Source organism: Schistocerca serialis, chromosome 4, assembly GCF_023864345.2.
Source record: "Schistocerca serialis cubense isolate TAMUIC-IGC-003099 chromosome 4, iqSchSeri2.2, whole genome shotgun sequence".
In the NCBI taxonomy this organism is placed as follows: domain Eukaryota; kingdom Metazoa; phylum Arthropoda; class Insecta; order Orthoptera; family Acrididae; genus Schistocerca; species Schistocerca serialis.
This window is the reverse complement of record NC_064641.1, coordinates 741,960,867-741,975,399: the sequence shown is the minus strand read 5'-3', so window position 1 is coordinate 741,975,399 and position 14,533 is coordinate 741,960,867. Positions and strand designations below refer to the sequence as shown.

The window sequence follows — 14,533 nt, the reverse complement described above, 5'->3', positions numbered from 1 at the left end:
AAATCTTAAAGTTCCTAAGCCACAGGTTTTGGGAAGCGGAAAGGGCGCGTCTGCTCCAGTTTTATAAGCGGTGCGATCGCGGCTAAACTATGCTGCAGTTTATGGATCAACGAGGCTTTCTCTGCCGGCTCTGCATCAGCCACGCTTCAGTGCCCCTTGGTTTATCTCCTGCGCCGCGAAGACCCACCTCAGTGTCGGTGCGGCGCCCGGTTGACAGTGGCCCATATTCTGTTGCGCTGCCCTACTTCGGTGCCCTGCGACATAATCTTCGGTTTCCGGGCTCGTTACTTTAATTTTAACTGACGACACCTCATCGGTCGATTTAGTTCTACGTTTTATACTGGAGGGGGGTTTCATTCTATCTAAGTTTTAGCGCATATCCTTTGTGCCTCTGTGTTCTCTACCCTATTGCTTTTAGGCTGGAGGTTGTAATATGTTGCAGATCGGTTGATTTAGTTCTACGTTTTGTACGTGTGGGGGGGTGGGGGAGGTGTTATCATCCAATCTAAGTTTTAGCGCATATCCTTTGGTCCTCTGTGTTCTGTACTCTAGTGCTGGAGGTTTTAATTTGTTGCGCGGTGGCTGGCTTCTTCATTTAATTCTCGTGATCAGCCAGCCGCGGTCATTTGCTGTCTTGTTTTAATTCCTTCTACCTGTTTCTTGCGTCTCTCTGTGGTTTTATTGTCCTATTTTTGTCCATTGTAGTATTTGTTGCCCTTGTGTCGTTCTTTTGGTTCTTTCTTTCTCCCGGTTTTGTGCTGTAAGTTTCGTTTGTTTTATTCTTTCCCATGTGGAATTGTTTTTAAAGAAACAAAGGAACGATGACCAAGCAGTTTGGTCCCTTCCCCATCCCCCCCTCTCCTCTTTTTAAACAAACCAACCAACCAACCGTGAGAGGATTATGATGGCCACGGGTGCTTACCGGACAGCTCCATAACCAATGTCTGCGCTGAGGCTTGGAAATCGCCACTCACCATCCGGGGGAACTCCTAATATAAGATCCTCGCTGCTCCAAATTCACCGGCGTACTGTACTGTTGCTCGTCCACCTATGAAACGCCTTTTCTCCAGTTGTCTACGAGCAACAAGGCCGTTTGTTATCAATGAAGCCTGAGCCGGAGTCACTTAGTGTGGGGCGAGCACAGATCCAAATCCAGGGTTTTAAACGACTGCCAAACTGATTACTACAGAGGTCCAGAGTAATGTTGGATTTAGTACTCGCTAAAGTCCTCGTCCGTTCCGACTCCCTGAGTGCCCTTCAGTCTCTACAATACTTGTATCCAGCAGATACAGTAGTACAGCATATCCACGACGCCATTCTCCACTTACAAAGGCTGGGGAGGATGTGCATTTCAGCTGGGTGCCAGGGCACATTCGTATAAAGAGGTAGGAAATTGCGGATGTAGCAGCCAATGAGGCGTGCCGCGATCTTCACTTCGTTCAGTGTGCCATTCCTCTGCATACTGTTACCTTATTTTTGAGGTGCAGAGTCATGCGTCGATGGGAAGAAGAGTGGCTCCAAGTGACAGACAGTAAACCGCGTCTGATTGTGATGTCCACAAGTCGGCTATGGCATTCCTGTTTCCAACCACCAGACGGGATGAGGTTCTCCTTACCCTCTTCGTATAGGAAAACAGCCCTACGACGCTTGGCTCCTACTTGACTTAGAATGGGACATTGCCCATTGGCACATGGTTTCCTCTCACGTCGGGAGGAGCCCGCAGTAAGAGATGCGGGACACAGCTGTCAATAGACATATTTTACCTAAGTGTATTTTATATGACGCCCTGAGGGTTGAATTGGATTTCACACAGGATCTGCCCCCCATATTAACTGATAACGAGGCTAGTGGTGTTCCTGTTTTAAGATTTTATGTTGGCTTTCCGTAATTCTTCCCAAAATATTCTTTAACTGTGTTTTTACAGCTATTTTATCTATGGTTTTATCGAGCTATTCTGCTGTGTCTCATTGGGATTTTAGTACGGGCTTTTCTGAAGCTCACCTCATTGGGGTTTTCTTGCGATTCTTGTGGGGCTGAAACTTGGTTTTCCGTTTTAGTGACCTTTTTTCGTAGATTTTCACCATCGTCATCGGTATATCATTAATGCAAGGGCGCTGAATGCCTTGCTGTTTAGCGCCATGAGCCCTAAATAATAATAATAATCATTGTCATCGAGCGAAAGGTCCTTCCAATGTATGGTGCTTGCTGGCGTACAGATCACAGTGCGTCACATTTTAGTACACTGTATTTTATTTTCTGGCAAAAGGGCAACAGCGCACTTGTCGCCCGATTTGCCCTCTATTTTAACTGACATTCAAATGAATGTCGTACGTATTCGTATGTTGTGTTGTGGAATGCCCGATCTGTTCCCTAAAATTTTAGGACGAAGCTTCCAATGCGTTATCAGGATGGCTGGATCATCTGACCGGTATTTTATTTCTTTTCATGTGTCTGTTAAACCATTTTAGTTCTCCTCTTGTTTTACTTGTGTTTTAATTGACAGATTTAGAACATCTTACCATTTTAGCGTCTTACAGAGTGTGACCTAGTGTGATAGTGTGGGTGGTTATGGATGAGACTGGGAGAGAGCGAGAGCATTTTTATCTGAGATTGCTTCTCACCTTCTTACTTCTTCGAAATATCGCATTTTCTACATTTAACCACATTCATTAGGACATTTGTTCGTATGTGCGCTGATAACCTCGTCCTTGAGCGTCTCTAAACCACACACACACACACACACACACACACACAGTGTTCTCTTCAAAGGAACGATGCATTGCCCAGTTGATCTATCACTTGAAAATGGTCTAATAGGCTCTAATACCAATCGCGGTGAATAAATACGAGGGCGTGCTGAAAAGTAATAAATCTGAATTTTTTGTTCTGTTCTCAGTATCAGTTGAGGTGTTGTATGTTAACTGGGGACCTAGAAACGACGGAGAGGCTCCGTCCCCGCCGCAGCCGCAGTGGTCCACAACCCCACGACGACTACCGCAGCCCACTTCGCCTCTCCGCCGCCCCACACCGATCCCAGGGTTATTGTGCGGTTCGGCCCCCGGTGGACCCCCCAGGGAACGTCTCACACCAGACGAGTGTAACCCCTATGTTTGCGCGGGGGAGTAATGGTGGTGTACGCGTACATGGAGAATTTGTTTGCGCAGCAATCGCCGACATAGTGTAACTAAGGCGGAATAAGGGGAACCAACCCGCATACGCTGAGGAAGATGGAAAATCGCCTAAAAACCATCCACAGACTCGCCGGTTCACCGGACCTCGAACCGGCCAGTGTGGCCGTGCGGTTCTAGGCGCTTCAGTCTGGAACCGCGTGACCGCTACGGTCGCAGGTTCGAATCCTGCCTCGGGCATGGATGTGTGTGACGTCCTTAGGTTAGTTAGGTTTAAGTAGTTCTAAGTTCTAGGGGACTGATGACCTCAGATGTTAAGTCCCATAGTGCTCAGAGCCATTTGAGCCATTTTGAACCGGACCTCGACACAGGCGCTCCTTCCCCCCCGGAAAGCCGTGCGTTAGACTGCACGGCCAACCGGGCGGGCGTAGTTGAGGTGTTACATCTCATGCATATTATTCGCTCGACGTCTCAACTTTGCCGAAGCAACTCTCAGCCGCTAGAGAGCTCCGAATCGTAGCGTGTAAACATGGCGGCGCGTAACCTAATTATGTCGCTGCGTGAGAAACACCTTTGCTGTAATTGAGTTTCTAACCGGAGAAAAAATGCCTCCAACTGAAATCCATAGAAGAATGAAATCTATGTGACGGTTGCATCGACAACAGAAATGTCCGACGGTGGGTTGTTCGTGCTCGTAATGAAGGATACGGTGGTGCTAACCTGGACGTGTGACAGTGCTCGGAGTAATCGACCGCGTGGGGCAACAGACAAGATTCATCGGTTGTCCACTCCGAACTCTGTGACGCACGTTGAGGCTAGCACCACCATCTCATTCGTTACGAGCACGAACGACCGACCGTCGCACATTACTGATGTCGTTACAATCATTGCCTTACACAGATTTCATTCTTCTATGAATTTCAATTGGAGGCACGTTTTTTTTCGTTTGCAAAGTGGAATATAGGAAGCTGTTTGTCAAGCACTGACATGAGTATGTTATACACCGCCAAATTACACGCTACGATTCGGAACCATCTAGCAACTTGAGTCTACGAAGTACGGACGTTGACCGAGTAATATGCATGAACGTTATATTACAACCGACACTAAGAACAGAAAAAATATTCTGAGCCACTGCTTTTCAGCACGCCCTCGAACATCAACCGTCCAGGTAGAAAATGTTGTCCAATTGTCAAACAATCGGTTATTTGGCGGAGAAATACATCGAACTTTTCATTGCCCATACCCACCAGATTTATCCGTAAACAAGTTTTTTTTGTTCTGTTATCTCAAACCAAAAGTACATATTCTTTTTTTCTTCAGTGGCTTGTAATATGTGGACCTCGCTTTTCACCACCTCAAGAAGCTGGAGAATACTTCAAAAATCCTGTTTTCTGAGGAACCAGATTCAGAGCAGGGAAAATGCTCTGAAGAGCCAAAGAAACTGGTAGCACGCGGAAATACCGCAACACGACGTGGCGTGGACTCGACTAAGGTCTGAAGTAGTGTTGGAGGGAACTGACACTGTGAATCTTGCAGGGTTGTCCATAAATGCGTATGAGTACGATGGGGTAGATACATCTTCTGAACAGCATGTTGCAAGGCATACCAGATTCGCTCAATAATGTTCATGTCTTGGAAGTTTGGTGATCAGCGGAAGTGTTTAAACTCAGAACAGTGTTCCTGGAGCCACTCTGTAGGAATTCTGGATGTTTGGGGTGTCGCATTGTGCTGCTGGATTTGTCCAAGTCCGTCGGAATGCACAATGGACATGAATGGATGCAGGTGATCAGACAGGATGCTTACATACGTGTCACCTGTCAGAGTCGTATCTAGACATATCAGGGGTCCCATATCATACCAACTGCACATGCTCCACACCTTTACAGAGCCTGCACCCGCTTGAATAGTCCCCTGCTGACATGCACGGTCCATGGATTCATGAGGTTGTCTCCATACCTGTACGTGTCCATCCGCTCGATACAATTTGAAACGAGACTCGTCCGACCAGGCATCAAGTTTCCAGTCATCAACAGTCAAATGTCGGTGTCGACGGGCTCAGGTGAGGCGTAATTGCAGTCACCAGTGGTACACGAGTTCGGCTCCGAAAGCCCGTATCGATGAAGTTTTGTTGAACGTTTCGCACTCTGGCACTTGTTGATGGCCCAGCATAGAATTCTGCGGCAATTTGCAGAAGTGTTGCACTTCTGTCACGTTGAACGATTCTCTTCAGTCGTCGTTGGTCCCGTTGTTGCAGGGTCTTTTTCCGGCCGCATCGATGTTCGAAATTTGATGTTTTACCGAATTCCTGATGTTCACGGTACACTCGTGAAATTCTCGGAGGTACTGTGTCCCATCGCTCGTGCGCCGACTGTAACGCCAAGTTCAAATTCACATAAATCTTGATATCTTACCATTGTAGCAGCAGTAACCGAGCTAGCTGCGCCACACTTGTCTTACGAGGGTGAGTCAAATGAAAACCTTAAATATTTTTTTAAATATTATTTACTGTGCAGAAGTGGTACAAAGCTGTATCACTTCTGAACATAATCTCCCCTACGCTCAAAGCAAGTCCTCCGGCGCTTACAAAGTGCATAAATTCCTTTAGAAAAAAATTCTTATGGTAGTCGGCGCAACCACTCATGCACCGCGTGGCGTACCTCTTCATCAGAACGGATGCTGCAATGTCATAATTAGGCGGTTTTCCTTCACTATGGCTTCAATTGCTGCAATGTTCTGTGGAGTCACAACTCGTTGTGCCTGACCTGGACGAGGAGCATCTTCCATTGAAGTCACACCATTTGCGAACTTCCTACTCCATTCGTAGACTTGCTGCTGTGACAAACATGCATCACTGTGCTGAACCTTCATTCGTCGATGAATTTCAATAGGTTTCACACCTTCACTACGCAAAAAACGAATAACAGAACGCTGTTCTTCCCTGGTGCAAGTCGCAAGTGGGGCGGCCATCTTTATACTGATACAACGGTGTGTGTGCATCTGCACTATGGTACCACCTGCAGGTCACTCTGCACGCTGTTTGTAGCACGCTTACCAACTTACAGGATAACGGCGCAAAATTTCGATTTGTTATTACAAACTTTAGGTTTTCATTTGACTCACCCTCGTATATAGGCGCTGCCGACCGCAGCGCCTTATTCTGCCTGTTTACATATCTTTGTATTTGAATACGCATACCATACCAGTTTCTTTGCCGCATCAGTGTATTTCCAGCCGGCCTGTGTGACCGAGCGGTTCTAGACGCTTCAGTCTGGAACCGCGCGACCGCTACGGTCGCAGGTTCGAATCCTGCCTCGGGTCGAATCCTGCCTCGGGTATGGATGCGTGTGATGTCCTTAGGTTAGTTAGGTTTAAGTAGTTCTAAGTGTAGGGTATTGCTGACCTCAAAGTCCCATAGTGCTCAGAGCCATTTGAACCATTTGTATTTCCAGAACTGGTATAATAGCATGCAAAAACGTATACACTTTAAATGCGAAATTTTTTTAGAAGCAAGACTATTTGTAGGAAAAATATTTACTTTCGTTGTTGTTGTTGATGTTGTAAAAATTTAAAAGGCGGCCCTCGTAATGGGTTGATGACGGCCGCAGACTGGTTCATAGGAGGACAGTACTGTGAGAGATCAGACTCGCGCAGTTTGCCCCCGTACGCAGCGCTCCTGGACTCACGTGTAGGCCGGCTGCGAACACAGCATCTTTGTGGCGGTTGCCGGCCGAGACGCGGGGGCCGAACAGAGCGGCCGCTTCCTGCCGCCCACGCGCTGCGCTGGCCGCCTGTTTTTGTTTCTGTTTGTGCCGCACACCCATTGCCCAGCAGGCCGGCCGGCCGACGCTGTCTTTTTCGTTGTGGACGGCGCCAGTCCGCGGCACTCTCTTCATTAACCGCCGCAATACTTCCGCGTACCTTCCCCGATCTCTGCTTCTCGGAGCTGCCGCCGTGGGCAGGCGTGGAACAGCCTCTGCATTCAGACCAGCGCCTCGATTTTCGGGGAACTTCGGTTTCGCGTATTATTTTTCCTGTTCCCGCGTTGTGGCGTGAATATGTAGTGGTGCGCTGGCCAAATTAACGATGATGAGTCAGGGCCGCTGACGCTACCGGTCAGCAGAGCGTCGCTATATTGGCCTTGATCCGTGGAGCACGGGCCTAGGGTCCGCGAGCGATCACTGCTAGAAGACACACCAGGCACCGAACCAGTGGCTCTACGAAACACATCGTTAGCCTTCCAGTAAGAGAACAGGGTCGCCCTAAAAATAAAGCAAGCTCGTAAGATGCCAATAGACGAAGTCCTCAGCCCTCACCGTGCGAACAGCAAGCAATACCTTAACCCTCGCATGGCATCAACTCTGGAAAACGTGTGTTAAGGGTCTTTTCTGACCCCAAAGTGATTCTAGTATCTTTAAGGTGATAAAATGTAAAAATATTTCCACAAAAATAATAATAATTTATTGAGTGACCTATGTTGTTGTACGAGGGTCACTCCAAAGGAAATGCACACTATTTTTGTAAAAATACAGTTTTCGTTCTGCATGTGTGAAAGTTTTACAGTGTGTAGCTACATCCTTCCCACTTGTTTTCAAACTTAGTTCAACCCGTTCCCGTGAGTGGCGCCGTCACAGCATGTCTTCAAGATGGCTGCTACACTTGACGTTCGTCAGAAGCAACGTGCTGTCATAGAATCCCTGTGCTGTGAAAACGAGACAGTGGGAAACATCCACAGGAGGTTGAAAAAGGTGTACGGAGATGCTGCTGTCGATCGCAGTACAGTTAGTCGGTGGGCAAGCAGGTTACGTGATGAAAGCGGGCACGGCAATATTGAGGCTTGTCCTCGCAGCGGCAGGCCTCGTACTGCACACACTCCAGACAATGTGCAGAGAGTTAACGAATTGGTGACTGCTGACAGACGCATCACAGTGAAGAAATTGTCACGCTACTTTGGGATAGGGGTAGGAAGTGTTTGCAGAATACTGAAAGTGTTGGCGTTAAAAAAGGTTTGTGCCAGGTGGGTTCCCAGGATGTTGACAGTGGCTCACAAAGAAACAAGAAAAACGGTATGCAGCGAACTTCTGGAACAGTACGAGAATGGTGGAGACGAATTTATTGGAAGAATTGTGACAGGTGATGAAACATGGCTCCATCATTTTTCACCAGAGACGAAGAGGCAATCAATGGAGTGGCATCACGCAAATTCATGCAAGAAAAAAATTCAAAACCACACCGTCTGCTGGAAAAGTTATGGCGACGGTGTTTTTCGATTGCGAAGGACTCTTGCTTGTGGACATCATGCCAAGTGGAACCACCATAAATTCTAATGCATATGTGACGACACTGAAGAAACTTCAAGCTCGACTGAGTCGTGTTCGACCACATTGGCAAAAGCAGGATGTTTTGCTGTTGCTCGACAATGCACAGCCACATGTCAGTCAAAAAACCATGGAAGCGATCACAAAGCTCGGATGGACAACACAAACACCCGCCTTACAGTCCTGACCTGGCTTCATGTGACTATCATCTCTTTGAGAAACTGAAAGACTCTCTTCGTGGAACAAGGTTTGAAGATGGTGACTCCCTTGTGAACGCTGTCAAACAGTGGCTCCAACATGTTGCTCCAGAATTTTACTGTGCGGGTGTACAGGCACTGGTTCCAAGATGGCGTAAGGCAGTTGAGAGGGATGGAAATTATGTGGAGAAATGAAAATATTGTTCCTAAAGAATGTATTAACGCACTGTAAAACTTTCAAACATGTAGAATAAAAGATGGATTTAAAAAAAAATAATGTGCATTTCTTTTGGAGTGACCCTCATAGTTGTTGTTTTCTTCAGTTCGAAGACCGGTTTGACTCAACTGTCCATGCTAATCTATCCTGTTCAAGCCTCATCGTCTTCTAATAACTACTTCAACTTATATCCTTTCGAATCTCCTTACTGTATTCACCTCTTGGTCTCCCTGTACGATTTTTACCCTCCAAACTTCCTTCCAGTACTAGGTTGGTGATACCTTGACATCTCAGATTGTTTCCTATAACCGATCGCTTCTTCTAGTCAGGTTGTGCACAAACTTCTTTTCTCCCCAGTTCTGTTCAATACTTTGTCATTAGTTACGTGATCTACCCACCTAATCTTTACCATTCTTCTGTAGCAACACATTTCAAAAGCTTCTGTTCTCTTCTTGTCCAAACTGTTCATCGTCCATGGTTTCACTTTCATACGTGACTACACTCCATACAAATACTTTCAGGAAAGACTTCCTAACACTTAAATCTATATTCGATGTTAACAATTTTCTCTTCTTGGGAAACACTTTTCTTACCATTGCCAGTATACATTTTATATCCCTTCTTCATTAGCCATCATTCGTTATTTTTCTGCCCAAATAGCAAAACTCATCTACCACTAAGTGTCTCGTTTCCTAATGTAATTCCCTCAGCTTCACATGATTTAAGTCGGCTACATTCCATTATCCTTATTTTGCTTTTGTTGACTTTCATCTTATATCCACCTTTCAAGGCACTGTCCATTCCGTTCAACTGCTCTTCCATATCCTTTACTCTCTCTGAAAGAATTACAGTGTCATCGGAAAGTTTTTATTTCTTCTCATTGAATCCTCAGTCCTTCTCCGAGCTTTTCTTCGGTTTACTTCAAATGGCTCTGAGCACTATGGGACTTAACATCTGAGGTCATCAGTCCCCTAGAACTTAGAACTACTTAAACCTAACTAAACTAAGGACATAACACACATCCATGCCCGAGGCAGGATTCGAACCTGCGACCGTAGAGGTCGCGCGGTTCCGGACTGAAGTGCCTAGAACCGCTCGGGCACACCGGCCAGCTTTCATCAGTCTCCTCAACTGCTTGCCCAATGTACATATTGAAAACATCGGGGATAGGCTACAACGCTATGTCCCACCTTTCCATGCCCCTCTTCTCATATAATTGCTATCTGGTTTCTGTACATGCTGTAGATAGCCTTTCTCTCCCTGTATTTTACCCTGTTACCCTCAGAAGAGAGTATTCCAGTCAAAATTGTCAATAGCTTTCTCTAAGTCTACGAGTGCTACAAACGTAGGTTTGCTTTTTTTTAATCTATCTTCTTAGATAAGTCGTAGTTTCAGTATTGCCTGACGTGTGCCCACATTTCTCCGGAATCCAAACTGATCTTCCCCAAGGTTCTACCAGTTTTCCTATCTTCTTTTGTAAGGAATCCGTGTAAGTATTTTGCAACCACGACGTATTAAATTGATATTTCGGTAATATTCACATCTCTCAGCGCCAGCTTTCTTTGGACTTGGAATAGTCGTCTTGATGTCCGAGATATTATATATATCTCGCACACCAAGTAAATGAGTTTTGTCATGGCCGGCTCCCCCCAAGGCTGTCAGTAGCTCTGACGGAATGTCGTCTACTTCTGGACCTTTTTTCGACTTAGGTATTTCAGTGCTCTGTCAAATCCTTTACGTAGTATCATGTGGCCTATCTCATCTTCTACATCCTCTTCCATTTCTGTAATATTGTCTGCAAGGTCATCTCCATCGTATAGACCTTCTGTATACTCCTCACACCCCTCAGCTTTCCCTTCATTGCTTAGGACTGATTTTCCATCTGAGCTCTCGATATTCATGCTGCTGTTTCTCTTTTCTCCAAAGACCTCATCAATTTTCCTGTAGGCAGTGTGTCTTTCCCTTACTGGTATATGCTTCTAACCCTTATATTTCTCCTCTAGTTATACCTGCTTAACCGTTTTCCACTTCTTGTTAATTTCAGTTTTTAGATGTTTGTATTCCCTTTCGCCTGCTTTATTTGCTGCATTTTTTAATTATCTCCTTTCATTAATCAAATTCAATAATTGATTCATTATCACTGTCGCTCTTCTGTAAAACTGCTTAAGCCTGCTCCAGACTGTAGTCCCTTTCAAAACTTATATCACCATTCATGACGAGTGAAATATAACCCCATGTCTTACTTCGGCAAAACGCAATTCCTAACTTTGAATGTGACATAACAGTGAACGTGTTTGTCTTTTCTACGAATTGTTTACAACAATGAACATATAAATATCGGTTTAGAAGGTGCATTGTTGCCAAGTTTTTATTTCGTAATGAAGTTGCAATATAACACTGAAAATTACATATAGTATATCAGGGGCATTGTCTCACCCAATTGCAAAAATTTCGATTTTTTTATACTAATAACCGTTTTATAACCATAAATGTTTTACCCAGTTATAATAAAAAGTCCATCAAAAGCGTATCTGGAAGATGAGTAATCTACATCCGCATTACGACTATCTTTGCAATGAAAGAAGGCTTGGGGTCTAAAAATACGCCAGACACTATGCGAAGGTTAAGGTGGTTCAAATGGCTCTGAGCACTATGGGACTTAACATCTGAGGTCATCAGTCGCCTAGACCTTAGAACTACTTAAACCTAACTAACCTAAGGACATCACACACATCCATGCCCGAGGCAGGATTCGAACCTGCGACCGTAGCAGCAGCGCAGTTCCGGACTTAAGCACCGAGAACCGCTCGTCCACAGCGGCCGGCGAGGGTTAAGAGGGTAGACTTTTGTGAACGCATGAAAAATAGGTCATTTTCGTTGATTTTTTCAAGTATAATAAAAAGTAGTGCTAAATCTGAAATTTGTCATATTCCTTACATTTTTATCTTTAAATCATTTTGTGTCCACATCGGATGTTCTCTGTAACTGCCGCACCAGATGGAAGGACCCTGTTAGCCCAAACGTTGGTCATCGGCGGGAATTCCCGGAGCTCTTCTATTATACCTGTAAAATAATAATACTGTATTTGTCATTTTCAGTATTTTATCTATCAGCGTATATATCATAAGTGAAAAATAAGTTCTCACAAAATGCCGAGGTACTGAAAGAAGTATCATTTTCCCCGCCCAAAGAATCAAGTTAAAAGCATGCACCGACAATAGACTTTTTAAGACATCGCAGGGCAACTACATACGCGAATAGAGAATTCAATGTAGAACGCCGGCACTAAATCTCGATCAAAGTCGTATGTTCCCATATCAAATTATGTTTCCCGCCAACTTGAAAAATACAGGTTCGACAAAAACGCGTTTAATGTTAACATACCTCTAGCCAGCGATCCCTGGGCCATACAGTAATCCTCCCAGATCTAAAACGACGACCTTCACTCTCGTCTTCGTGGTCCTGGTGATCCTGCGGGCCTGTTTGGCAACTTCTGACATCCACTGTTCCTATGCTCGCTCTATATGGTTTTCTTCCAGTTTTGTCCAGAAATTGTAACAGGCTGGTCCGATATCAAGTTCGAGCACGTTAATAATTTCCATGATGCCTACTAGGCTGTCGCCGGCCGCTGTGGCCGAGGGGTTCTAGGCGCTTCAGTCCGGAACCACGCGGCTGCTGCGGTCGCAGGTTCGAATCCTGCCTCGGGCATGGATGTGTGTGATGTCCTTAGGTTAGTTAGGTTTAAGTAGTTCTAAGTCTAGGGGATTGAGGACCTCAGATAAGTCCCATAGTGCTTAGAACCATTTGAACCATTTTGCTTGGTTGTCATTGAAGTTACACGCTGCCATCCTGGTCGCGATGTCGATTGTTTTTTCCCGGCGTGAATTATTTTCGGATGAACTTTTTCACAGATTGCCATGTAATTTGATAACTTGGGATGAACACTACAATATAGTAGAAATCCCAGAGACCTTCTGAAGCAAAAAAGTCGATTTTTTTAAAATTCTCAAAGAAGACTATCCCTTAAAGGTAACAAACTGTATCCCACAGATTGAGATGTAGCGTGTGCGAGATTTACTGGTGAGTCGAAATGAAAAGAATTGATTTGGTTGACCTATCTGTTGCACTGCCCTGCGGTGAGATAAAAAGTGTCTTACTTGCAGATCGTCTGTCTCCTGGCTGTGGCAACATCGGAGGTGGGCCGAACAGCGGGGTTTCCGTCATAAAAATGTTATACAATACGGGACAATGTGAAGGCTAAAAACGCAAAACAGTGATGAATTAGTGGAATGTGAATTCGATACTGAACTTTCAAGAATAAGATTCAGTGCGAAGTAGCGTTGTTACGGCATGGGACGACATCAATCCAGAGCTCTGAATCATTCGTTGGATAATCGGTCCTCCATAGGAAATGAAAGCAGCATGAGAAAGTACTCAAAAAAGAAATAAAAGTGCGTGCAACCCCTAGAGATTCCAGACTAGTGTTATGTGATAAACTATCAGCAGGAACGTAAATGAGAAACTGTGACTGATCATGAGAGACAGGAAATAGTGATACAAAGGGCGGTAAGAGTGGCAACACACAGTCCGCACAGAACAACGTGGCCGGTGGATGCGAAGCCGGTGGGGCATGGGTGTCGAGACAGGTGGTGGTGAGTTTTACGGACGTGCCCTGTATGGGAAATGCCGAGAGCCGTTCTAAACTGCAGCCTATACTCACATTTTTTTTTAATATTAAGAGGAGCCCCTCCACTCCCACACTTGAATAGTGACCACTCAAAAAGATCTACTGTCACTTCTGCATTTGGTTAGTATCTAGAAATAATTCCACTGAAAATCCCAAAAGCAGCGATTTATTTTCGCCTGGCCTTTTAATCACTTGTAACTTTCTGAGAAGCATCACGAGAGGCGAATTTTGAGTGAAACCTACATTTCTCTTGTTGCCATGTTCAAATTTGCTTCTTTTGCCAAATACAGTGGAGGTTACACAGTTTCACTTCACAAACATGCTGTGCAGACGCAACTACAAGAGAATTCTGAAACCGTGGTTTATTAAGTGAGAAACTAAGAGAAAGTACGGTCAATAGCTTGTGAAAAAGCATATTCTTGGTACAAAAATAACCGTGGTATGTGTTCACTTGTGTTGTTTCAAAAAACTAAAAACTTCGACCGAACAGGCCACGAAGATCCAATGGTACCGACCGGCCTCCGTGCCACCCTCTTAGCCCACCTGCGTCACTGGATGCTGATACGGAGGGGCATGTGATCAGCACACCGCTCTCCCGGCCGTATGTCAGTTTACGAGACCGGAGCCGCAACTTCCCAATCAAGTAGCTCTTCAGTTCGCCTCACAAGTGCTGAGAGCACCCCACTTCTCAACAGCGCTCGTCATATCGGATGGTCACCCATCCAAGTGCCAGCCCTAGAGAGCCAGTATACAGGTCTCTAGCCAGTCGGGACCTTTGCCTTTCGCGGGCAAGTGCTCTACCAACTGAGCTACCCAAGCACGACTCGCCCCGTCCTCACAGCTTTACTTCTGCCAGTACCTCGACTCCTACCTTCCAAACTTTACAGAAGCTCCCCTGCGAACCTTGCAGAACTAGCATTCCTGAAAGAAAGGATATTGCGGAGACATGGCTTAGCCACAGCCTGGGGGATGTTTCCAGAATCAGA

The 14,533-nt window shown here is 45.5% G+C and overlaps 1 protein-coding gene across 4 annotated transcripts in view; it reads left to right on the top strand.

The window, feature by feature from the left end:
* LOC126473263 (integrin alpha-PS1) overlaps window positions 1-14,533 on the top strand; it is a 595,899-nt gene that overhangs the window by 379,955 nt on the left and 201,411 nt on the right. The gene's annotated exons all lie outside the window — the stretch shown is intronic.